At 40.7% G+C, this 27,101-nt stretch overlaps 1 long non-coding RNA gene across 2 annotated transcripts; it reads right to left on the reverse strand.

Annotated features, from left to right (window-relative positions):
* Window positions 1-1,376: 1,376 nt before the first annotated feature.
* On the reverse strand, window positions 1,377-26,438 carry LOC140528814 (uncharacterized). Of its 2 annotated transcripts, none has more exons than XR_011975310.1 (5): window positions 26,321-26,438; window positions 19,058-19,469; window positions 5,864-6,173; window positions 4,913-5,046; window positions 1,377-2,085 (listed from the first exon to the last, which is right to left on the reverse strand). It is a non-coding gene; the product is annotated as an uncharacterized lncRNA (long non-coding RNA). The 2 variants fall into 2 exon arrangements; XR_011975311.1 differs by having other exon boundaries at window positions 4,913-4,996; window positions 26,243-26,369.
* Window positions 26,439-27,101: the final 663 nt, after the last annotated feature.

A 27,101-nucleotide genomic window follows, 5' to 3' on the forward strand; every position in this document is an offset into this window, starting at 1 on the left:
ACTGAAGCTCTAATCTTTGATATAGTTTCATGTCTACTTAAGAAGGTATAAAAAATCGTTCCACAAATATTGTTCTCCCTTCAGATTTGACTGATATCCCACTTCCCTTTGAGTCACCATCCCTTCTGACTTGTAATAGCATCCTAGCAAATTCCAGTGCAAGGGGACTTGTGCATAATTGAATTAAAGTTGTATCTTTCCTGAACAAAAAGAGAAAAAACTGTTTTATGTAGAACTCATACAGGACAGGCTACTGTGGTGGTCAGAAAAAGCTATACAACAACACTCTCAAGGTCTATCTTAAGAACTTTGGAATTGATTGTGTGACATGGGAGATACTGACATGGGACTGGCGAGCATGACATGCCCTCGTCAGAGAAAATGCTGTGCTGTATGAGCAAAGCACAATTGAAGTAGCTCAAAAGAAATGCTAGAGGTGCAAACTTAATAGAGAGTCCACACCAAATGTTCTCATAGACTATTTGGGCCCAAATTCTGAACTCATATTGGTCTGATGAGCCACAGTTGGACATTTTGTTACATAGTGATGTCATTTTAGTCCTCTTTGAGAATGAAGGACATCAACTAAACCAACCGTGTGTGTGTGTGTGTGTGTGTGTGTGTGTGTATAAATTCATATATGAATGTGTGTGTTCCTCCTTCGTTGCCAAAGAAGACGATGCCATCAAAGAAATGATGACATGACTTGCATTTAACTTTGTTTTGAGTGAGGGAGGGCTGTGCAGGTCACCAGCCTCACTTCTCCTCCAGAGTCTTCTGAATCCAGTTCATCAGGATGACTGTAGATGACCCAGTATGAGGCAACTGAGGTTAAGTGACTTGCCCAAGGTCACACAGCTAGTGAGTGTCAAGTGTCTGAGGTGAAATTTGGACTCAGGTCCTCCTGACTCCTGCACTGGTGCTCTATCCACTGCACCACCTAGCTGTCCCATGTATGTATGTATACGTATATGAAACTAAGAAAGATGAGAGTAAACCAAAGTCAGTTAGTAGTAGGGAAGAATAGTATCTTAAAAGACCACTGGACAGCAAGAAAAAAAGACTGAGATTTGCATTCTACATTAAACCCTTGCATACTGTGTGATCTTGAAGAGGTCATACAACCTCATAGTGCCTCGGTTTTATTATTTGAAAAATGAAAATGACAGTGCCAGCTTGTCAAGAATAAATGAGATAGCATAAGGAATAGAAGCCAAAAAGTGCCCCACACAAGGGGAATGAGCCTGTTGTTCCCACTGATGGAGAAAGCCTAGATAAAATTATGAAACAGAGATGGAAAACACTCACCAGGACAAATCTGACACCAGCTGAAAATGTGAAGATGAGGACTAGGAGGGCAAGAAAAACAACTCAGGTTTATGTCACCATAAAACATATGCTTTATTTGAGTCATTGGAAGGAGAGTTACAAGGGCTCAGGGAATGGAAGTCACCACCCAGGTTGTAGCACAGAGGAGAGACCATACAGTGTCAGGCGACTAGGGAGTCTGGTCTTCAGGGTCATCCTTCCATTGAGGTTCCAGGAAGCCAGGAGTTGAGCAGGTTGGTACTTTCTCTACAGTCTCTCATCCCAGGAGGGGTGAAAATGAGAGGGAGGCAGAGAACTCATTTCTGCCATGACTGCAGCTCTAAGAACAAAACTTTTCTCCTTGACTTTCCTTTCAGGGAAGAACAAAGGAAGAGAAGAGTGGAGACACAAAGACAGGGATTGGGAGCTCAGACGTCCACAGGATTGTTCAAGCTCCCTGTTTCATGGTGCTGCCAGCAGGAAGGCCTGTTACTTCCTCTTGGGTGGACACTGCTGCTGGCAAGGTGGAGGGCATGGGGGATATTTCTGCTGGCATCGCTGTGGTGGGCATGGCTCTGGGCATTTGGGCTGGCAAGGCGGTGGGCACTTGGGAGGGCATGGCTCAGGGCACTTGGGCTGGCAAGGTGGTGGGCACTTGGGAGGGCATGGTTCAGGGCACTTGGGCTGGCAAGGCTGTGGGCACTTGGGAGGAGGTTGGCAAGGCTGTTTGCACTGCTGCTGATACTGGTAGGACATCTTTCCTGGATCTCAGTGACTCTGAAAGAAACAGAAGTCAGTGTTCACATTCAGGCACTTTTAAGGGCAGGATAGCCTGGACCCTCCTGTTGAACTAGATATGATCTTAGAAATCTTGGGCTAAATTTTAGGATTTCAAATGCCACTAGACTGGGAGTTAGAAAACCTAAATTCAAATCCTGGGTCTCACAATCACTAGATGTATGATTTGTGCAAGTAAATTAACTTTTCTTAGACTTGGTTTTTCCATCTCCAAAGTAAGCATAATAACACCACCCTATTCATCTACTTACGTTGTGGTGCTGTTAAATAAGGAAAGTTCCATATAAACTTTAAAGTGCTGTAAAGTAGGTGATATCATACCTTCTCCCCTCACAACCCCCAACATGGCATCACAGAAAAGTTATCCTGGATTCCCAATGCCTAATGAGGAGCACAAGGTTTGACAGGTTCTTCCCAGCTGGAAGGGATTCTAATTCAGGACAAGCAATAGATGATTTATCGGTGACCTGCCAAGTGAAGCTCAGTTTTTTCAGATGATAAATTTTGGAAACTACAGCAACTCACAGAGACCATGGATTGAGGTATGAACATGTGGGAGGGAATCCTCAGATCAATCACATTGTTGATGCTGGGGGATTTTTATCATTATTACTATTCCAGCAGCATTCCCCTGCCTTCAGCTCTTCAGGGCTCATCTGCTCCTTGCTCCCTCTCTAGGTAATTTCTCTCTGTCCTCATTTCATTTTCTAAATATTTTAGGAACCCCCAGCTCATGGTGGTAACAAATATCACAAGTGACCTATAAGAACAGTCAGTAATTTCTCTCACTTCTCTGGATCTGTTTTGCCTTCTATAAAATGAGAAAGATGGTCATGTTAAGACAGAGGAAGAAACTGGTCTGGAAGGTAGAACACATGCGTCTCAGTCAATCAATCAAGAGGCATCGAGGAAGCTCTTATTGTATACCAGGAAATGGGCTAAGCACTATAAATACAAAGAAACCAGAAATACATCCATGCCCTCAAAGAGCTCACATTATAATGGGGGAGAAAAGAGGTGTGCACATTGGTATATATAGGATACACACACAGTCTAAGGAAAGTAACCATAGAGGGGAAGGTTTCTCTGAGCCACAGTGTCCTTGTCAGAATATGGAGGGGATTGAGATGATATGCAAGGTCCCTAACACCTCTAAGAGAACTACAAATAAGTGTTTGCTGAATGAATGCTCAATGGCTGTATGATTTTATAAATAGTTTGTGAGCATCAATAAATTCTTGAGCAGAAAGGAACTAGAGTCACTGAAATTCTGGCTAATTCATGATGAATACCATCATCACCACAACCATGAGTCCTTATATGTCACAAGCTGTCTGGAGACAGTGTCAGAGGCTCCCACGTTGCCCCAGGAGCTCCCCCTCAGAAGAGTGACTCTGATGGCCCAAGGGGAGCTTCTGCTCTGACCATTGGACTCTCCTAAAAGAGGATGGGCTTTCATCACCTTCTAAAGCATCCTTCAGTTCAAGGCCCTTCCTAGATGTCTCCTGGGTCTCTTTACTTCTTGTACAGAGTATGTTTGAAGACTACCCATAGGTAAGTCAACAAAAACAGCCTGTTAAGACCCTTTCAACAACCCTTTCATGAATGCCCCAAACCAGACAACCAACAGCATGGTCCTCATTGAACAAAGGTTGGAGATTCAGAGCAAAAACGGATTTTAGACGTTGTCTAATCCTCCTCCCTTTTTACAAGTAAGGGAACTGAGGCTCAGTAAATTGCCAAAGATCACACAGGTGGTAGTAAGTGACATGATTTGAACTCAGGTCTTCTGACTCTAAATTTTGCCATACCCTACCATGCTGCCTCCATAACATGTATCATAAAATTGTAGGTTTAGAAATTATCTTGGAGCTCAAAAAAGCAATAAGGGGTTTGAACAATAGAATCTCTTACGACAGAGCTAAGAGAGTTTAGAGATTATCAAAAGGCTTTCTCACCTTTTCTTGTCATTGTTCAATCATTTCAGTTACACATGACATTTTGTGACCCCACTTGGGGTTTTCTTGGCAAAGATACTAGAGTAGTTTCCTATTTTCTTCTCTAGCTCATTTCACAGATGAGGAAACTGAGGCAAACAGAGGTAAGTGACTTGCCCAGGGTCATACCTCTGCTAGTAAGTATTGGAGGCTAGATTTGAACTCATGAAGATGATTCTTCCTTACTGCAGACCATTCTCTAGCCACTGCATTACCTAGCTGCCCTTTTCACCTTTGATTATTTAAAAGATGATTGAGGCCTAGAACAAAAGTGACTTGACCAAGGTCACATTGTTGATTAATAACAGATTAAGATATAAATTCGGGTCTCCTCCTTTCTGAGCAGTTCTCTTTAATCGATTTTGCTAATTTCAGCATAAGCTAGGACAAATCAAAAGTGTTCCACAAGGACATCTTACATATTTAATATGAAATGATCTAGTTATGATATTTCATAGAAACAACGAACAGTCAATTGATAAACATTTAAATGCCTACTATGTGCCAAATAATTTGGTAAGCATTTGGTAAATACAGAGAGAGGGGAGAAGTACTCTCTGATCTTCCAGTACCCAAAGAGACCTTCAAGATCACTAATAGACTACTAACAACCTTATACAGAGGAAGAAACTCAGACCAAAAGAGAGTAAGTAATTTCCTCAAGGTTCTGTAGCCAGTTAGAGGCAGAGCAAGGACTAAAACCCAGAACCCAGGCCAGACTCTCCACTCCACCAGACTTCTTCCTCTGCCTGTGAAGCTCTGAGAGAAATCCCAGCCCCAAGAGTAACCCTGAAAAATCTCAGACTCACCAGATTCTCCAACGCAGATGAAGGCCAGGTGGCTGGTGGATGGCTGTAGTGTCAGCCAGAGTGCTTTTATAGAGCTGGGAAGTCCTGCCCAGAGGAAGTAGGGACAGTCCCATCTCAGCAATCCCAATTATCTCCTGAATAAAACATAATCTACCTGCAATTCTGAAAATGACTTACCACCCTCACCCTCATGACCAGAACCTCCCTCTATTGCAAGCCTCCCTGGGGCAGCTGCCTACCTATGAGTAATTCCCCAAGGAGTCCCTGCCTTGATTGGAAGACACAGAGTTAACTTAATTTAACCCATCTTTGCCACTGCTGAAAGCATTGGCATATCTAAGTTTTGCAGTGCATGACCTAGAAGTACCAGTTATTCAAGATAAGAAGATCCATGCCTTGACATGGAAAAGACACTGGTGTTGGAAGAGACTTTAGTGACCATCTAGCTCAATCTACACATTAAAGGAAGCCCTATGGAACTTCTCAATAATGCAAGAACTTAAAAAAAAATCCCAATGGTTTCTAAGGCAAAATGCCTTCCACACTCAGAGAAAGAACTATGGGATGCATTCACAGAATGTAGCAGATCATGTTTGTGCGTGTGTGTGTGTGTGTGTATTATGTTTTGATTTATTATATGATTTCTTCCATTTATTTTAGTCTGACTACATAGTGTGACTATAGTGAAATTGTATTCAATAGGAAAGTATATGTAGATCCTATATAGAATTGCATGCCATCTTGGGGAGGGAGGTGTGGAGGCTAGGTGGGGGGGGGGGGGGGTTTAAAATCTAAATTTTATGGTAGTGATTGTAGAACACTAAAAATAAAAAAAATAAAATTTAAAAAACATATAAAAAATTTAAAAAAAAAAGAAGCCCCACTCTAACATGCTCATCAAGTGGCATCCAAACTCTTCTTGAAGACCTTCCAGGAAAGGGAATCCATTACCTCTCACAGCAGCTCATTCTTATTTTGATTGTGAGGAAATTTTTCCACATGTGAAGCCTAAAGTTGCCTTTTTGCAAATTTTTTGTGTTGCTCCTATTTCTACACCAATGGGATGAAAGAGTTAAGTCCATGTCAACACCCTTAATTCAATCTTCTTTTGTCATAGATTCAAGGCACTTCACTCTCTCCGTGTTCCTCTTCAAGGGCAATTCGGTGTTCTCAAATTATTTCCTTCCTTATCTTGGCTATCCAAGATATTCAATGAAACACTTTTGTCTGTCATTTTTGGTGTAAAGGTCACTCTCCGTAGCTGAAAAAATGAAATACAAATTGAGTGATTCTGATTATTGTTGTTGACAGTTATCATCATTTCTTCCACCCCAAGGAAATGTCCTGTCTCTTCTTTGATCCCCCCTTTTTTTCTTCCAGTGTCCCCAGAACAAAAACCCTTTCTGTTGCCCTTACATTCCCTTCACCATCTTCAACTCATTCTGAGCTTTGGCATGCCTGCACTACTTCTATAGGACTAGACTTCCCTTTTATACACATCTTCTATTACCTGCACTTCCATTTTCTACATCTTTCTTTAGCATTTAAGTTGGTTGGTGAATTGTCTGAACATACACATTGTTCTTTTCAGACCAATCCCAGATTTTCTCCTAAGTAGGGTTTACTTTTCCTTTTGTGCCTTCCAAATTTCATTCTTTATCATTCTCTTTGAGCAGACTTTCCCTGAAGCATATTATTCCATGAAATCTTATGCCTATTTTCCCTCCTGAACTTCATGAAACATGTTTTCCCGAAACTGAGGGTGCCTGTTAGGTTAATCCCAGATTTCCTAACCTTCTCTGTCCCAAACTTCAGCATGGAGCAGTCACTTCCTTCCAAACCTCCCACTGTTTCCATGTCAGCAATGGCTGCCTCTGTAGCAGTCAGAATGAAATCTGGTATACCCGTGTGCATTCCTCCACTTTTTGAAAGATTAAATTATCATTAAACAAGTCTAGAAGTCATTACCTCATCTGTTCTTGGTAGGGAGAGAACTCAAGAAGATATCTCAATAATTACATCATCATTTTATCATGCCTTTGCACAGGGCTTGTGATGTGTTTCTTAAAACTCCCTCTTTTTCCTCTTTCTGTCCATCCAGAATATGACCCTAGTTCCTTAATATTTTTTATTATCTAGTTGGGCATTCATTCACTCATTTGATTGTTCATTTATTGATTCAATAAACATGTAATGATTGTCTTCCATATTCCTAGAGGCATCTAGGTGGCTCAGAGGATAGAGGGCTGGACCTGGAGTCAAGATAGATCAGAGCTCAAATTCAGTCTTCAGACACTTACAAGCTCCATGACTCTGAACAAATCACTTAACCACTGTCTGTCTCAGTTTTCTAAACTGTAAAATGGGGATAATAGCAGCACATACCTCCCAGATGTGTTTTGAGATTCAAATGAGATATTTGTAAAGCACTTGCTAGAGTGCTTTATCTAGCACTCACATGCCAGGTGCTATACAAAAGTATATTCCTTTCCCTTCCCTTCCCTTTCGGGGTCAGTGTTAGGACTCAGTGTTGGACTCTGTTGGGTATGAATCAGAGACAGTCCCTGCCTTCCAATAGCTTCATTGTGTCTTTAACTATATATATATTTTTTCTGTACCTTAAAACATTGGTTTCCAATTGCTGAACATCTGGGAAGCCAGCAAAAAACCCAGGAAGCTACTTGGCAGTTGGGAAAAACCTCCTTCAGATTAAAAATAAATGGCTGCCAAAGATTCACAATTTGAATAATTTCCAAAGGGAAATAGAGTGGAATGTACTTTCCACTGTCTCCTAAAACATAGGGGCTAAGATGGAGATTAGGGGTGAAAAACTTTTTATCTTGGTGCAGGAGTCAAAGGACTTGGTTTCAAATCCTGCCTTTGACTCTCATTGACCTCGGGAAAGTCACTGAAGCTATCTGGGCCAAATGTCCTAATTAATGTCCTAAATTATAAAATCAGGGGTCTGAATTCCTACTAGTTATGTGCCGTTTAATAAAACAGATAAGCTACCACAGAAGGCAGTGAGCTTCCCGACACTAATAATAGCTGACATTTAGACAGCTCTTCTAAGTTTGCAAAACACATTACATCCTTTGATTATCTCATTCAGTCTGTGATCAACAAGTCTGTGAAGTAAGTAGCACAGTTGTTATTAGGCCGATTTTACAGATGAAGAATCAGAAGCTTGAAGAAAATTCATAGAACAAGTAAATGTAGGCTAGTGGATTTGAACTCAGTTTTGAGCACCATGCCTAGAATTTTACACTATATACCCCATGCTGCTTCTCACTAAAAATATTCAAGCAGAAGGGCAGCTGGGCAACTCAGGTCAGAAGGAGCTGAGTTCAAATCCAGCCTGAGACAGTTACTAGCTGTGTGACCCTGGGCAAGTCACTTAAACCCAATTGCTGCTACAGATGATGACGATGATGATGATGACGACGACGATGATGATGATGATGATGATGATGACAATGATGATGATGATGATGATGATGACAATGATGATGATGACGATGATGATGATGATGATGACGAAGAAGAATATTCAAGCAGGGCCTTGAATGACTATCCATTGGAAATGTTCGAGAGGGGATTCTGACTCAGGTAGAGTCTGGGCTTCTAAGGATCCTTACAAGTCTGTGATTCTGTGAAATATGAACTGGTGACCAATTATTAACAGTCATAGAATCATAGAATCTCAGAACTGGAAGAAACTTGAAAGGTCATTTCCAGTCCAACTTGTTTTCCAAAGTTTGAATAAGGATAATGGTTAACAGTCATATAGTGCTTTGAGGTGAAGTGCTTTATAAACATTGTCTCATTTTTATCAATAACCCTGGGAGGCAGGTGCTATTATTAACGTATGTCTGCCTCACTTTTCTCCTCCACAAAATGGGAATAATAATAGCACGAACCTCCAGGGTTGTTATAAGGACAAAAACAAGGTATTTGTAAAGCACTTTGCCAACTGTGTAGAGCAACTTAAATTCTAACTGTTATTGTTTTACAGATGAGTAAGCTGAGGCAAAGAGAAGCTATGGGACTTCCCTGGAGTTGCAGTGTCTGAGGCTAGATTTGAATTCAGGTCCCCTTGACTCCAGGGCTATGGCATTCCATCCACTGTCATACCTCGATGAATGTGTCATGTCTTACCTACAATATTCTCAAGTAGACAGCCAGTTTTTTAGTACCTCCAAGGACACTACTTCAGTCCAGGCAACATTTTTAAAAGAATATAAAACTTAAGAGTTTAAGACTCTCTCTCTCTCTTTTTCACACACACTCTCATATGCTCTCTCTCATTCTCTTTCACACACACACACACACACACACACACACACACACACACACACACCCCACTTATGGAAAGAAGAGTCAGGCATTTACAGTCCCAACCATCTTCTTAAGCCAAAAGCCCCTTTTCCAAACTGACTCAAAGAGAGACCTCAAAATGTTGCTCTTGTCTGGGTATGTTAGGATTAGCAACTATGGTGCATCCAAATTGGACTAAATTGGGGAGTGGGGAGTCAGAGCATAGAAGACTTGGAGAGGAGGGGTGAGTAAATTGGTCTAATACCTGAAAGGGTAATTAATTATCACCTTGGAAATCTCATACTCTGTACCTAGGAGGGACAGTATGGACTTTGTCCCTTTCACCCTCCCATCTGCAGATCTGGAGCAGATTTAGGGTGGATTAAGGAAGTTAAACTCAGGCAGCAGTGCCAGAGAGAACTGGGACAGATTCTTAATCTACCTCCTAAAATGGCAATTTCTGTTGAAATCCCATGAATTAAATGTGATATCAGTTCTGCTTTGTGTAGAATGTCCCAGGTGTCAATCATCTCCCCTCCATGACTCCATAACACTTGGAGTCCTTTGCCTTTATTTGATTTCAAATCATTCTGAAAGTCTCCTATCCACAGTATAGAATCCATGTGGTTCTGATTTAACGTGGGGTTGAGTTTTGCTTCCAAAGCCAACCTTTGCTTCTGACTGGAGTCCTCTGCTTCAGTTTTAGGGACTGGAAAAAAGATACCACCCCAAAAAGCAGAAGTAAGGAAGAAAAGCATTGTGGACAAGGGGTACAGACAGTGCAAAAGCACAGAGATACAAAGTTAAGTAGATCTCAGATAGTCTCGTCAGGCTGTAGAATGGTGACAGAGAGGTTTCATATTGTCCAGAGCCAGGGGAGCGGAATCTGCGGCCTCAAGGCCACATGTGGCCTTCTAGGTCCTTGGGTGCGGGCCTTTTGACTGAGTCCAAGTTTTACAGAACAAATCCTTTTATTAAGGGGATTTGTTCTGTAAAGTTTGGATTCAGTCAAAGGGCCTCACTTGAGGACCTAGAGGACCACATGTGACCTCAGGGCCACAGGTTCCCTACTCCTGCACCATGCAATGCAATTGCATGAACCACTCATTGAGTAAGTCCATCAAAATCCATATCTAGGATAGGTATTTCTGATAATACAGTGAACTGGTATTAGATTTGAGTTCTTCTTCCAATCAACTATCAAAGTGATTTTTCTAAAGTGCAGGTCAAACTACATTAACCCCCTACTCAATAAATTCCAGTGGTTCCCTATCCTTTTCAGAATCAAATATAAAATCCTCTGCTTTGCATTATAAACCCTTCATAGGTTTGCCCCTTCCTACCTTTCTAGCCTTCTTAAACCTTACTGCTTTCCATGTACTTGGTGGACTACGGGTCTCTTTGTTTTGAAGAAAAAACTGTTACCAGAGATGGCTTTGATGGCTTACATATAACGAGTAAAAGGAACATGTCATGTTTGCTTGTGTATGTGAGAAAACAACATGAGGTGATCACATAGGAAGAATGAGAGATGGCAGAGTGGCTAGACCCAAGGGATACACTCTTGTCCCTTTGATATATACAAAAAAAACAACTAGGGAAACACCTTCAAGATATTGGATAAAACTTCTATGCTACATTTACAAGGTTAAAATCTACTTCTCAGAAGGACTATCCTTACAGAAGAGATCCTTCACTCACAGAAATACCCAAGTACCAAGTACCAAAATCAACTACCAATATGAGGATGTTTAGCCTGGAAGGCTCGGGAGATAACATGGTAGCTGTCCTCAAATACTTTAAATGCTGTTACATGGAAGAAGAATTCAACCTTTTCAGATTGGCCCCAGAGGACAGTATCAGAGGATGGAAGCCACAAGGAGGTTAGTTTAGGTTTAATCTCACACACAACTTCCTAAGAATTAGAACTACTCCAAGAGGGAATGAGCTGCCTGAGGTGACAGGGCTCCTCTTTACCAGACATCTTTAAGCAAAATTTGAATCGCCATTTGTTAGCGATAGTGGAAAGGGGATTCCTATCTGACTATAATTTAACTCAATGATCTGTGTAGTCCTTTCCAATTTTGAGATTCTGTGAGGATGTAAAGGTGACCCTTGCTTTCTGCATCTGGATCATTCCTGAACCATCAAGTAGAATCACACTTCTGTTTATATAATATTTTAAATAAATCATATTTTAGTTTCACTAGGTAGATATTTTAAAGATTCCCAGAGTGAATTCCTCTGTTAAGATTTTTTAAAAATAAATGAGTTTTTGTTTCCATTTGGATTTTCATTTATTTTTGCTGTGTTTGTTCACTCATGTCTGTCATATCTGACTCTCCATGATCCCTCTTTGTGGTTTCCTTGGCAATGCAAAACCGGAGTGGTTTGACCTTTCCTTCTCCAGTTCATTTTATAGATGAATAAATGGAGGCAAACAGAGGTAAGTGACTTGCCCAGAATCACACAACTAGTAAGTATATGAGGCCAGATTTGAACTCAGGAAGATGAGTCTTCTATCCACTGTACCACTATTTTCTTAAACTGAAACAAACCCATGCTACAGTGAGACAGAACAAACTTCCCCTTGTTTTGCCTCTAACTTTGGAAAGGAGGATCGTGTCATAAAAATGGGGGGGGGGGCGGCCAAAGTTAAATAAAAGGGCACTCAGAGTAGCCACTGAGGGAATGTGAATACATTCCATGAGTTACTGTTTACTCTGCAAATATTTCACACAAAACTGATGTAGCTGAGATGCAGAAATATGGCAACTCCATGTATTCTAGTCAGCCCCCAAACTCAACATGCTTGATGTACATGCCCTCCTCACATGCACTCTGGTCATGTGAGTTTTTGGCATACATCTTTTCACCTATATTTCCTAGTTACATATGTTCCTTTGATGCAGGCCTTCCATGTGCATTCTCTGGCCAAATGTTTTCCCATTGTGCATGCTCTTCCCTACTGATTGTGTAGTGATCTATAGGATAATGTAGTCCATGTCTGAATAAGTGGATCTTCTCTTATTCCTTCATTACCCTTATTGACTAAGCCTGATTCGGTGGACAGATCACTAGATCTTAATCATAGAACTATGCTAAAGTCCCATTCATGGAAGTGTCAGAGGACTTAGATTCAAATCCAATATCTGTCTTTAGTAATCTATGTGACCCTAGGTAAGTTACTTAACTCCTCTAATTTCCTCATCTATAAAATGAGGGTGTTGCACTTACTGTATGGTTTCCAAAGTCCCTTCCAGCTCTAAAACATCTTTTGTTTTGAACGCATGAATCCTAGGGCTAACCTATAAAAGAAACACATCAGTAGTGGCTCTGAGTTCTAGTTTTGTGAATGAGTGTTGAACCACAGAATGTCTCAAATATGGAACATCTTTTCTGGGGGCTCAGTCATGGATGGTGTGCCCCAGGGACTATGTCTTGATTGAAGAAGGCAGAAAGTCAAGAGGAAAACTGCACTACATTCCAAACAAGTGGACAAGAGAAGCAGGTAAGGAAATCATAATGAAATCTGTCCTGCCACTATGCATGGTACATTATCCCACATGTGCCGCCTTCTTTGTCTTCTTTTCCATGTTATACATTGTAAGGGAGGAAGCATTTATTATGCACCTACTATGTGGGGGTCAAGCACCCTGTGCTAAGTGCTTTGCTGACATCTCATGGATAATATAAGATGCACAGAGATTGGATTAAAAGATTGCACTGTTCCTTTCAAAATCCAGAGAATAAAGAGCTATGAGAATTAAAATGAAGGAATAAAGACTTTCCATGTCCCTGCCATTGCTGTTTTTGGTCTTGGAGGCATGACGAGAACTTCTATGTTGGTCAAACAACTTCCAGGGAGCAAAATACAAAGCCAAGGTTCTGGCAAACAGTAAGATGGAGTAAATGTACCACCCTTTGATTTGTGTGGGGGGGGGGGGCATTGCTCAAATGATTTTAATAATTTGAATGTATACTTTTCAAAATGTGCAAATAAAAAGTTATAAAACCCAGGGAAATAAGCAAAACAGTCTCGAAAATTCCTGAGGTTGTAAGCCAAACACACCTTTAAAAATGATAGGATCATAGATTCAGAGCAAGATGTAGGAACCATAGAGCTTATCTAGTCCATATGCTCTCATTTACACAGAAAACTGAGGCCCTGAAAGATTAAATGACATGGGGCAACTAGGTGGCACAATGGATAGAGCATCAGTCCTGGATTCAGGAGGACCTGGGTTCAAATCCAGCCTCAGACACTTGACACTTACTAGCTTACTAACCCTGGGAAAATCACTTAACCCAATTGCCTCACCAAATACATACATACATACATACATACATACATACATACATACATACATACATATATACATATATATACACATATAAACATACATACATACATACACATATATGAAATGACTTACACAGGGTCATAGAGCTTTTAACAAGAAAAGTTATAATTTCACAATGAAGATGCTAATTGTTGATTTCCCAGAATCCTCCATTTCATTAATATCATCAGCTTCTTAGAGTGCGGCAAATTCACATCATGGTGAAGACAGATGAGTCAATGTGTTCAAAGGCATGTAGGCAAGGGAGGACAGCAAGAGACTGAGAAACAGTGAGTAGACTGGTTAGACTGAAACCTAGACAAATCCATTCTATGCAAAATGGCTGGAAAGGTAACTTGAATACAGATTGTAGAGGGTGAGGCTATTTCCATACTATTCAATAGACAATAGGAAGACACTGAAGGTTTTTGAGTAGAGAAGTAATGATGTTTTGGGCTCTGGCACTGATGTGAAGGATGGATGGAGAAAGGAAGGAAAGGATCTAGGAAGCCCACTTAGTTACTTAATGTTACAGTAGTAATGGTGAAAAAGAGCTTGAATAAAGGTGATAGCAATGATAGTGGAAAGAAAAGGGAAGATGTGAGACATATTTAAGAAACAGAATTGATAGGACTTAGCAATTGATTAGACACAAAGGAATAAGAAACTTATGATGTCAGACAAAGGGTACTGAGTTTGGAATCAGAGGACTTGAGTCCAAATCCTAATTCTGTCTATCACTACTTGTATGACCTTATGGATCATTTCCTCTTTCTGGGCCTCTCTGAGCCTCAATTTCCAAACTGGACTAGATCAGTAGTGTTAGAGTTTGCCACTAAACTGCACACAAGGATCCCTGCTAGCCACACATTGGAAAACCACAAAGAAACATTCTTTATGTTTTATTGTATTTTTATTTATTTTGTTAATATTTTCCAATTGATTTAGTCTGTTTTGGGTTGCACTAAGGCATGTTGCTGGCCATACCTGGCAATTCCTGTTTGAAACCTCTGGTCTAGACACACTCCTATCGTATTCTTATACATTGACTTATATCATTAGACATCTTTATATATGGTTATTTCAAGTGTTTCCGTCTAGACTGGTTATTCTCCAGGGCATTTACTAACAATATGTGATATTTCTTTGTGTAAACCACAGTTGCTAGCAAAGGGATGGGTATGTATCTTAGGGGCTCAGCAAATAAAAACTTTTTGAGTAGTAAACTGCATAAGATCTTTGAGGGCTTACAACTTTTTGTTTTGGCATTGTAGTCTCAGTTGCTAGCACCGAGTGCAATTTCTTAACCAAACTTTGTTGAATGGAATGGAATTCAGTTGAATAAGGTTCACAATACTGTATCCAGCATGAATCATGCTTCCCAATTCCAATGCTGAGATTGCCACTCCAGGCACCACCAATGGCATCCCTTTGGGAATATGTTATATCAAGAACTGTCAGATTATTCTTTCATCTATAGTATGGAGTACCACATAGAACTGACCTCTGAGCCAGGAAAACCTAGGTTCCACCTCTGATACTAACTAGCTACGTATATGTAAATCACTTAAAACTCTCTGTGTTCTAGGCAACTCCCTAAGACTATAAGTTGCAAACATAGAACTGCTTTGAATAGAAGGAGTTGCCTCATAGTCCCAGTCTCTATATAGAACCAACCATGCACGACTCTGTCCAAAACATTTCAATGGCTTGCTATTGCTTTCTGAATAAAATCCCAACTCCCCAGCCTGGAACCAAAGATTCTCTCCACAAACTGAATTGTACCACTAATCATCGCCCTAAACTGTCTTGCATCTGCCTCTACTTCCTCACTTTCAGCATTCTCCATGCCAGAATGTTCTCCTCCAAACCATTCCATTTCCACCTATTGAATTCTAAGCATTCAGTAATTATTCAAACCTTTTTCAACATCAAATAATTTTTACCAGAGTGAATCTATATAATATTTTAAAACATTGGAAAGCCCTCAGACAAAGCTGACAACATCACAGAATGAGTATGAGAGAAACCCTAGCTGCAACTGTTTCTGACTAGTTATATCTGTTTGTAATAAAGACTATGATCATGAGTTTCTTTATGAATCCCTTTTGTAATTTTTTTTCATTTGATATAATTCAGGTCATTTATTCAGAACACATTTATTATTGCAACAAATTTGATTTCTATTCTGAAAAAGAAATTCTATCCATCCTTTAAGATCCAGCTCAAATGACATTAAGAAATATCATATACAATCCTTGCCTTTAGTAGCTCATACTCATCTTGAGAAGGCTTGATCTGAGAGACAGAGACAGAGACAGAGACAAACAGAGAGAGAGAATGTTGTCCCTTTAATTTTGAGAAGGCCAAGCAGGTCAACCTTCATTCTCCTCCCAGCTCTCCTTCTGAATTTCTGGATTTTGCTACCATACCTCAGCTGATATCTCACCTGGACCTTCTGTGCCTGTTCACCCTGGAACTTCCATCCTCACCGACTCTTAGCACAGTGACTAGCACTTAGTAAAGACTTAATAAGTGTTTGCCCTATAGAATACAGCAGTCTCCTTGAGGGTAGGGACTACCTCACTTTGTCTTTATATTCTGAGGACCTGGCAGAGGGCCTGGCACACAGTAGGCTCTTAGTAAAAGCTTGTTGATTGACTGATTGATTACATTTTTATGTATGTATGTCAAGTTGTCCCAAGATGAATACACACATATATACTTATATATACACACATATGCACATAAAAATAACAAAACAAATGCAAGGGAATTTAGGCAGGATAGTCACTAGAGGGGAAGGAAAGATTTTACATAAAAGGTGGTACTAAAGGAAGCTACATTACAAGCAGGCATTAAGGAGGGAGTGCACAGTGCACAAATGTGGAGATGGGAGACAGAGTTACACGTTAGGGGTGGCAAACATAGCTGAACAGTAGAGTGTGGGAGAAGGAGGAGTATGTTTTGAGTCTGAAAGGGGCAGGCTAAGGTCAGGGTGTGAGGAATTTTAAAAGCCAAACAGAAGAATTTATATTTTATTTTATTCTAGAGCTAATATGAAGCCATTGGAGTTTACTGAGTGAGAGAATGACAGAGATCTACACATAGAAACAATCACTTTGACAGTTGTGTCAAAGATGGATTAGAGAGGAAAGAGTGTTGAGGTATTCAAAGCAGTTTATGGGAATCCCAAATGATTCTCCAAACAATGTGCTACAGAAGTTCAAAGATCACAGTAGTCATGCAAGTATGATTATTGCTATTTTATAGGTATGGAAACTGAGGCTCTGAAGGTTTGGTTTGTCCGTGGTTATATAATAAGTATCTGAAGCAATATTTGAACCTACATCTTCTGACTCTAAATTTAGCACATTTTTCCCAATGCCATGTTACTTTTAAGAGGATGAACCTTTAAAAAATGGTACTTGAATGCATATGCATTAGAGCAGAGTGAGGGGCAGAAAGGAAAATGAGAATGATCTCTAACCAAAATATGTGTACATCCTTCATTGCCGAAGAAAACCATGCCATCAGAGAAGTAATGATATGACTTGCATTTGACTTTGTATTGAGTGAGGGAGGGCTGTGCAGGTCACCAGCCTCACTTCTCCTCCAGAGCCATCTGAATCCAGTGACCAGATATTCATCAGGATGACTGGAGATGACCCAGGATGAGGAAATTAGGGTGAAGTGACTTGCCCAAGGTCACACAGCTAGTGAGAGTCAAGTGTCTGAGGTGAAATTTGAACTCAGGCCCTCCTAACTCCTGCACTGGTGCTTTATCCACTGTACCACCTAGCTGCCCTTTAACCAAAATATGACTAGAGGGGAGAGAAAACTTTTGAAAGGCTCATGCAGGACTTTGTTAGAACGAGGAGAAAGAGATCAGAAGCAAAGCTGGCCTTTGGGAGAAACAGTGAAGGAGGTCTGCAATGACTGCCAACCTCCCCTTCCAGCTCCTCAGTCTCTCCTTCACATGTAAACTATGTCTTATTTCTACAGGAACAAAGTCTCAACTACCTAATCCCCCAGAAAATATTAGCTAATAACTGAGGCTAAGTGCTGAGTGAGAAGCTATAGGTGGTAGAGCAGCTAGGTGGCATGGTGGAAAAAGCACTGGCCCTAGGTCAGGAGTACCTGAGTTCAAATTTGATTTCAGACACTTACTAGCTGTGTGAGACTCTGTTTGCCTCAGTTTCCTCATCTGTAAAATGAGCTGGAGAAGGAAATGGCAAACCACTCCAGTACCTTTTGTCAAGAAAACCCCAACAGGGGTCATCAAGAACTGGACATGACTGAAAACTAAACAACCACAACAACAACTAGGTGGTGTAGTGGATAGAGCACCTACTGGGAGTTGAGAAGATCTGAGTTCAAATTCAGCCTCAGACCCTTACTACCTGTGTGACCCTGGGCAAGTCACTTAACCCCTATTTGCCTCAGTTCCCCATCTGTAAAATGGGGACACACTGGAAAAGGAAATGGCAAACCATTCTAGTATCTTTGTCAAGAAAAGACTCTCAAAGAGTTGGATGTGACTGAAAAACAAATACTGAATATTACTTTTCCCAAAGGAAACTTGCATTTTATGATGGACTGTTGAAGACCAGAAGTCTTCAAGACACCTAGATAGGTAGAATTTTAGGATCTGGCAGATATTTAGGAGCAAGGTGCCCCCCTAAATCATATTGCATACTCCCTCTATTCTGTTAACTCATAGGGACAGACTAGGAAAAAGAATAGATCAAGGGAAAAGAGCAGAATAAGAGAGAGAAATAAAAGGGAAAAAGGGAGAGAAGAAAGTGGAATAAATGGGTGCGAGGATGATGAGATGAAAAAAAGAGAAGAAAAGGGTCAGCTTTTGTTTACCTTCGCACATCATTTAGGTCAAGATCACAGGCATGTGTGTCAGTGACTCAGTCCTGGAGCTGACTCTGAGGGACAAAAATGACAACTGAAACTGTACTCAGGAGACTTGGAAGCATCATTCTGTAGAGAAAAGAGTGCTAGACTTGGATCTGAAATGCCCAGGTGTGAGTTCTTGTTCTGTATGACTTCAGGCAAGTCATCTCTCTGAACCCTGGTTTCTCCTCCTATGTAAAATGGGGATAGTACCATTTTCCTACATCACAGAACTGTTATGGGACTCAAATGAGAGAGTAGACATAAAAGTGCTGTGTAAACTTCCAAGTGTTATATATAAATGGAAAGTTGGAAGAGGCTTGGCAAATTCGTGAATTGGACGGGGATTGTCTTTTCAGCAATTAGCACAGTGCTCTGCACCAAGAAGGGCCCTCAATAGATGTTGATAGCCTTGGAGTCTTTTACCTACGGTGAATGAAAAGGAATGAGAAAAATAGAGATGCCTAATGGACAATGACTAGAAGTGAACATATGCTGACTAAATGCCTAAGCATAGATGCCAGTCTCCAAAAGGAATCATTACCAGTAAATCCGATGCAGATATGTGTGGGCCTCCTACCTGGATCCGGGTTCGTGTTCCAGTTCTGCTCCATGTACCTGATACCTATCTGCAGGTCCTAGAAGAGCTGACGCGTGAAAGAGGGAGGACACACGTTCTGTTTAACCCCAGAGGGCAAAAGTAGGAGCCACTGGGTGAAAGCTGCAGAGATGATGATTTAGGCTTGACAGAAGGAAAATCTTCCCAACAACTGGAGAGCTGTCCAAAAAGCACAAAAGACTTTTTGGGAGATAGTGGGACCTCACTCTTTGGAAGTCTTCAAACAGGGGCTGGATGGCTTGTTGGCTGAGTTGTAGAATGGATTCTCTTTTCAGGTGCTGGATGAGATGTGCTCTTAAGTCCTTTCCAGTTCTGAATTTCTATGTGTGACCTCAGATGAAGCAATTCCTCTTGCTTGCCTTGGTTTCCCTATCTGTAAAATGGCAAATTTGGACTAGTTATCTTCTATGATGTTTTTCAACTCTTCCTTTGGTTTAATAAGTCTAACCCAGGCCTTCTCTTTAAACTTTCCTGAGAGGATGGGGAAGGAGTCTGGATGAGGGTAGAGAGGGCATTACTAAGTATAGAAATCTTAAATAGTACCCCCCCCATACACACACACACACACACACACACACACACACACACTGCAACACTCCCCTCCCAAGCAAAACTGTTAGCTCATCAGCAAAGACTACCCTTCTTTCCCACTCTACTCTCAGTCAAGATATCAGAAAGACCCACATGCTATGAGTCAAAAACAAATAATTTTGTAGCCCAAGAAATCAACCATGTTTGCAGAATCATGGAAAGGATAACTAACATATTAGATAGCAGAGTCAGTCTACAAAACAATCTCGGCAGCCTAGAAGGATGGGACAAATTTGGTGCAAATAAATTGAGTGAGAATAAATGTAAAGTTCTACACTTGAATGAAAACAATGTGCAAGTACAGGTGGGGGCCATGGCCAGACAATAGTATCTGAAGTTTTAAGTGAACCGTGAACTCAATAAGTCAATGTTGTGACATGGGCAGTCAAAAAAGCTAACAGATAAAGAAACGTCCAGTGTCCAGAGTGATGGATGTGACAGCCCTGCTGTATGGGGCAACTAGGGGGTACAGTGAATAGAGTCAGGAAGACCTGAGTTCAAATCCAACTTCAGACACTTATAGGCTGTGTGATCCTAGGCAAGTCATTTAACCCTTTTTGCCTCAGTTTCCCCACCTGTAAAATGAGCTGGAGAAGGAAATGGTAAACCAATCCAGTATCCTTGCCAAGAAAACTAAAAGAAAAATGGGAGGAGGGTGTCACAAAGAAGACAAAATTGAAAACAACAGAACAATTGTATCCTGGTCAGATCATGTTTAATCCATTCAGTTCTGGGGGCCACATTTAGGAGGAAAGTTGACCATCTCTATAAAGTCCAAAGGAATCAATTAGAAAGACCTGGAAACAACATCAAACAATGTTCCATTAAAGGGAATGAGGCTGTGTAATCTGAAGAGGAGATTCCATGATAGACCACCGGAACTGAAATCAAGAAGATCTGAGTTCAAATCTAGCCTCAGACACCTCCTAGTTGTGGGACCCTACGAAAGTTACTTAAGTCTGCCTCAGCCTCCTCATTTATAAAAGGTGAATAATAATAATACTTGCCTGACAGATTTGTTGAAAGAATAAAATGAGATATCTATAAGGCACTTTGGAAACTCTAAAACATTATACAAATGCTAACTATCATTATTGTTATATCTGGAAATATTTGAAGAGCTGTCATGTAGAGGATATGATAGATTTATTCTGACTGCCCCATATGGGGAAAAGTCTATGCACACTGAAAGAAAGTTACAGAGAAGAAAATTGAGGCAAAATTTTCCTGCCTTCTAGAGCTGACCAAAAGTGAACTAGGCTACCTTGGAAGGTGGTTGAGTTCATCATTCCTGGAAGTGTTCAAGTGAAGGCTGGACCACCACTTGGGAGAGATGTTTTTGTTGAAGAAGGGATTTCTGGTCAGATATAGGTTGCTCTCTTTGTCCCCTGAGATCTGCTCCAACAATGAGATCTTGTAATTACACTTTGGCCATTCTGTAAAGCTAATAATTAATGCTATATCATGGTCTCCAGTCAAAAGAGCCTTAGATTTAGAGTTAAAGGATCTGAGCCCAACTGTGTGACCTTGACCATATGTCACTTCATCCCTCTAGATTTCAGTCTTTCCATCTGTAAAATAATTGGGGTTGGATAGAATGACCTCTAAGAACCCTTTCAACACTAAATTCTATAATCCTAAAATTATCTTGGAGGTCAGGCACAGTATGAACATAGAACATTACCAAAGCCCCATAGCCCACTGGTAGATAACTCAGGCTTTTCATTAAAAGTTAATTTTCCTAAGATTGGATTACTCAGATTTTGATAGCCTTAGCTCTTCTCAGCAATACAACGATTTAAGACAGCTCCAAAAGGCTCATGATAGGAAAATGCTATCCACATCCAGAGGAAGAACTAGGGGATCTGAATGCAGAGAAGCATATTATTTGTTCTCTCTGTCTCTCTCTCTCTGTCTCTGTCTCTGTCTCTCTCTGTCTCTGTCACTGTCTCTCTCTGTCACTCTGTCTCTCTCTTGGTTTGCTTTTGTTTTGTTTCTTCTTTCTTGTTGTTCATCCCTTTCGTTCTAATATTTCTTTACAACATGACTAATGTGAAAATATGTTTATCATGAATGTATATGTAGAATCTATATCAGATTGCATGCTGTCTTGGGGGGGGCAGGTGGAGAAAACTTAAAATTCAAAAGCCTGTGGAACTGAATGTTGAAAACTAAAAATAAATTAATTTTTTAAAAGGTTAAATTAGATTACTATTTTTTTATTTATTTTATTTTTAATTTATGGACTAAAACAAGCATTACTATAGCATAATAAAAATATTATTGCACATGAAATTGCAAATGTATAATTTGCTATGTACATTTCTTTTTTTCCTTTTATTATCTTCAGTTCAGGACATATGAAGGATTACTCAGCTTCTTGAGGCATGAAGAAAATGAGCAAATATCAGATAAAGAAAGGAGACATTACTAACCCCAATCTGTTCTCTTTAAACCTAAATCCTGAGATTCCTCTTGTATTTTTAAGAGGGATAGAGGTATGTAATGAAAAGAATGTCTCCCATAAACTTTGGGGGATGAACTAAACCGGGCGTCAGAGTTCACCAGCCTTTATTCTAGGAGAAGGTAATGATTGCATTATTGTTTTTTATAGCTTCTCCCTTGACCCTTTCCCTTACCTTTTGGGAGAAAGAAGAGGAAGGCCTCACTCACTTTGGTTGGCTCACCAGAAACTCATCAGAAAAGGCATTTGTGCACTCTGGAACATATGGTGGGGGTAAAGAGGAAGGGAAGGAGATAATTAATGTTGGCAAGATTTGGCAATGGCAGCAGAAGAGCTGGGAATAGCTGACTTGGGCTTTGGGTACCACAGATTTCTGAAGCTAAGGATGTAAATCAGCTCTTGGGTTGATGAATGTTGAGACAGATTGATTCTAAAGGTTGGAGAGTAATGAAAGGAGAAAGTGTCAGGCCATGGGCTAGGAGACCTTGGCTCAGTCCTAAGGAGGCACCTGATGCCCTGGGAGACCACAAGGCCTTGAGTCCAGACTAGATTCTTCACAAGGATACTAGACTAGGTTTCTGTGAAATATAAATATATTTGTACACATGGTTTGAATCAAACTGTCATTTCAAGAAGAATTGAGAATTGTATTAATTAATTAACATATGGTCCATTGAATTATATCTTGGGAAAGCAGGTTGGTACATTTGGCAGAAGAGCATCAAGTGGAGGAAAGAGAAAGCATTTGGAAAGGGTCAATTTCAAACAATCAATCAAAAACATTTATTAAGAATTTACTATGTTCCAGGCCCTGCACTAAGTGCTGGGGATACAAAAAGAGGCAAAAGACAGCCCTTGCCCCCAAGGAGTTTGTAGTCTAATGGGAGAGACAACATATAAACAAATATATATAAAAAGCAAGTTATATACAAAATAACTAGAAATAATGAAGGGAGGGAATTTGAAGGGGGGGGGGAACCTCCACCTTCCTTCCTGGCTGTCTAGGAGCACTTCCTAGAAGCAGTGAGGATTGAAAGAGAGGGGTTTCAGAACTGGGGAAAAGATGGAAAATGGGAAGGCCAATGGGTCAAGTGAGGAGAGAAGATAGACTTGAACAAAGCCTCTGGTTCAGAGGCAGGAAGGAGATTATGAGACAAAGGGAAGACTATGATGTAATAGACAAGCTCAGGGCCAATTCCAGAAAGCAACCAGGAAAGGCAACCAAGGCTTCTGAGGTCATGATGAATGAATCCACCCATGTCCATCCTCACTCCCATAAAGAAGGAATGTTGCTAGATCTCATCCAGTGACTCAGGATAAGGGAGAGGGTGTCACATTTAACCAGCAAGTGCTAAAAATGGACCCGAAGCTCATTCTTATGCATCAAAAGCCCATAAGCTCCCCCCACCCACCTCCATTTCCTGGCCCTCACAAGGTCCTCTACCATGCCAGCCTTTTCATGTTGTACCCCAAGAACAACACAAAATTCACACAAAGCACCACTGATTTCAAAAGAAGAGGGTTTCTACAAAACATCAATTTGTGCATGTGTATATATCAGACCAGTCAGTCACTTTGGGAGAGAGATGACTATCATTAGTCACTGGATAGTTGCCAAACTGGGGTTTTCTATCCAAAGAGTGAGTTTGGCAAGTCATTTCAGGAACCAGAGCTGAAACACCATTGCTGGGAACATGATTGGGACTTTTTGTCCTTTCTGCCAGCTTGGGGCAGGGAGGGCTGGATTAAAAGTCCCCAGAAGAAGCTATCTTCATGGTCTTTGCTATCTCTGGGTTTGTAAAATACAGGTAAGTGTGTCTTCTCTGCGTCAGTCCACAGGGATTCCTCTACAACCCTGACAAGTTCCTGCTTAGGTCAAGATTGTTTTGTCAATATACTTTTCCTAAAATGTGATACCCAGAATTGGATACAATCCTCCACGGGTATCTGACCAGGGCACAGTACAGTGCAACTCCATTTTCCTTGTTATAAGTATATTCAAACCACATTAGCTTTCGGAGAACTTCTATCACACTATGGCCTAAGGGTCTGCTGCATTCTAAACTGTTTAGGTATCAAATACTTTTCTTTGGTTTCTTACCAGTCTGCTAAGAGCCAAGGAAGATGCCCTTCCACTAACAGTAGAAGCAGCATCAGTACAAACCTCCCTGCCAGCCACTTCCAAAGCTCTCAGAATAGTGCCCACTCATTCACAGAGCAGTGCCCACCCGACCTCCCAGAGAGCATAGTGACCCCCACCACTTAACCCACAGAAGTGCCCATCTGCCCAACCACTCCCATTTGAGCAGAAATATCCACCCCAAAAGAGTTCACATCTTCTGAAACTATGCACTCCACCTCAAACCACAAAATGAAGCTGCCCCGCCCCAGGAAATGCTACATTCTTGAATAGAAGCAAACATCACCTCTTGAAGAGGCAAACACTCACCAGATCCAACAGGAAATCTTCTGCCCATCTGGCTGCGTTTCATTTTATCCATTAGTTCACCCTAACCATGTCTATAGTTCCCCCAATTCCAGTCTCAATTTGGAAGACAGGCTGCATCTGGACAGATACAACATGCTTTTCTATATCACCTCAGGCTAAAAGACATTCCTTTCCTTCTCCTTCTAGTCTACAGTTCTGTTGTGGCCAATGTAAGGCCAGTTCTACAAATTATTAACTCCATGCTCCCATTCCCCAAAATTCCTGGTCCATCTCTCTAATGCCTACCCCACGCCCATCCCTATCTCTCAATGCAAGAATGCTAAAAGGAAATTGATTCTTCCCCACTGTTCTTTCTGTGTTTTCCTAAAACAAACAAAAAAAAAGATCAAATTTTGGAGGGAGAAAATGTGGTTTAGAAAGTCTAACAAGGGAACTATCACAAAGGACTTTAAAACTCTCCCTTAGGCTCCTTCCCTGACATTTCTTAGCATTCTGGTTCTTTGATTCCCCCTCTCATCTAGGGACTTTCTTCTGCATGGTTAGGGAGCTGTTACATGCACATGGACACACATGCACACACATACGCACAAATACACATACATATTCCCCACCATGAACACTTATAGATTATAAGGTCAAAGTTCAAAAGCTGGAGAGAACCTTAGAGACTATCCATCTGCAATCTAGTCTCTTCATTTTTGGAGATGAAGAAATGAGGCTCAGAAAGGTCTCTCTACTAGTCAATGTCAGAGGCAGGCTTACAATCCATTTTCTCAAAACTCAAATAAAAATTGTTTTATGACCTGATTCTTGCTCATTTGATTTTCTTGGTGCTGTTTGGGGGGAAGGGGGAGAAGGAGGAGAAGGCCAAGGGAAGGGGACAGGGATGCCAAAAGTGAGAACATAGATAATTAGAATTCAAAGAAGATGAATGAAAAATGTATGAAAAGATAACAGGGGAAGGGGTAGCACCAGAAGTAGGTCTAGAGTAGAATAAGGAGAAATAGCTCCCCAAAAGGATGACAAAAACTGGCTTATATTTAGCACTTTGAAGACTGCAAAAATATTTTCTGTGTGTTATCTTGTTTGAACCCCCATGACAACCCTGGAAAAGAGGAACTACAGAAAATATTTTACAAATGAAACTAAACACTGAGGTTAGCTGACTTGCCCACAGCCACATAGCTAATGTGTGTGTGTGTGTGCCCCAGGCAGCCTTTGAACCCAGGTACTCCTGATTCCAGGTCCAGCACTCTACTACTATTGCTATTCTACATCTCCATAGGAAGAGATTTCCAGTTTGTAAACAGGCTTCTTCATCCCATTCTCCCAGTTCCAATCCATCTTTATCCCAAGTCCACTTCAAAGCACATTATGGGAAAAGAAGACCAGACTTGAAATTAGGTAGTCCAATTTGGAATTCTGGCTCAGCTACTTATAATCCCTGCAATCTTGGGTTGATTTTTTCACTTCTCTGGGTCTCTATTTCCTCATTGGTTGGAGTTGGATTGAATTGGCCTCTGAAGTACTTTTAAATATGAAAATACTATAATCTTAAATCCTATCACCTCTGCCTTCCTTCGCAGATCAAGCAGGAAATAAAGAGTGGCCAAAGGATAAACCCATGATCACCAGTACTTGCCTCAAAGAGATGCCAGCCTAAATTAGTAGGAGTTTCCCTGCACCAATGCACATGTCCCATGAGTACATACATACATACACAAATGCATCAGACAGCTTGGTCTTTATGCTTTACTTCCTTGGAACATAAACTTCCGCTGGCCCAAGGGCCTGAGCTGAGCCAGGTAACTCTGGCTTTACTCAATAGTTGTCCATTGATGATGCCAGTGATGATATCATAATCGAAGGCCAATCTCTTTTTGCAGGACTGAGTAGAGGATTCAGAGGGCAAAGCCATCAGCCCAGGCACAGTCAGATCTTCCATCTATCCCACACAACTTCTTGTCAAGTTCGGTGTTGCCACCAAATCACAGTAAGTTGGATTTTGACAACTGGAAATAATCATTCATATTAGACTCCTCTTCTGAGTTTAGGGTCCGGTATTCCAGAAAAATAGATATTTGACACTGAATGTATTTCAGATGATTTTGGCTTTGGTTGAAGTGTATTTGACTTTGGGGTTTTCTTTTTATTGTTGTTTTGAGTAACAGATTACGTTGTCCCACTCTGACTAAACACACAGATTCTCAGCCATTTAAGAATCGGGACAATTTCTCATTGTTCAGTTTTAGGGTCACGTGGGACTGAGTATTTAAAGGTTCCTTTTTGTATTTCTTCTCTTTCGTTCTCCTCCCTCCCTCCTTTCTTTTCTTCCTTTCTTTTTTTCTTTTTTATTTCTCTGAATATCAGTTAGAAGTAAAAAAGAATTTAATTCTAAGACACACAGTAAAGCCAAAAAGGACTAGACATCACTACCACTGATAAATTTAACTTGTTCATACAAAATGACTTGGAACCACAGACAAGGGTCATAGGTGGGG

This window comes from Notamacropus eugenii, chromosome 2, assembly GCF_028372415.1.
Source record: "Notamacropus eugenii isolate mMacEug1 chromosome 2, mMacEug1.pri_v2, whole genome shotgun sequence".
NCBI classification, from domain to species: domain Eukaryota; kingdom Metazoa; phylum Chordata; class Mammalia; order Diprotodontia; family Macropodidae; genus Notamacropus; species Notamacropus eugenii.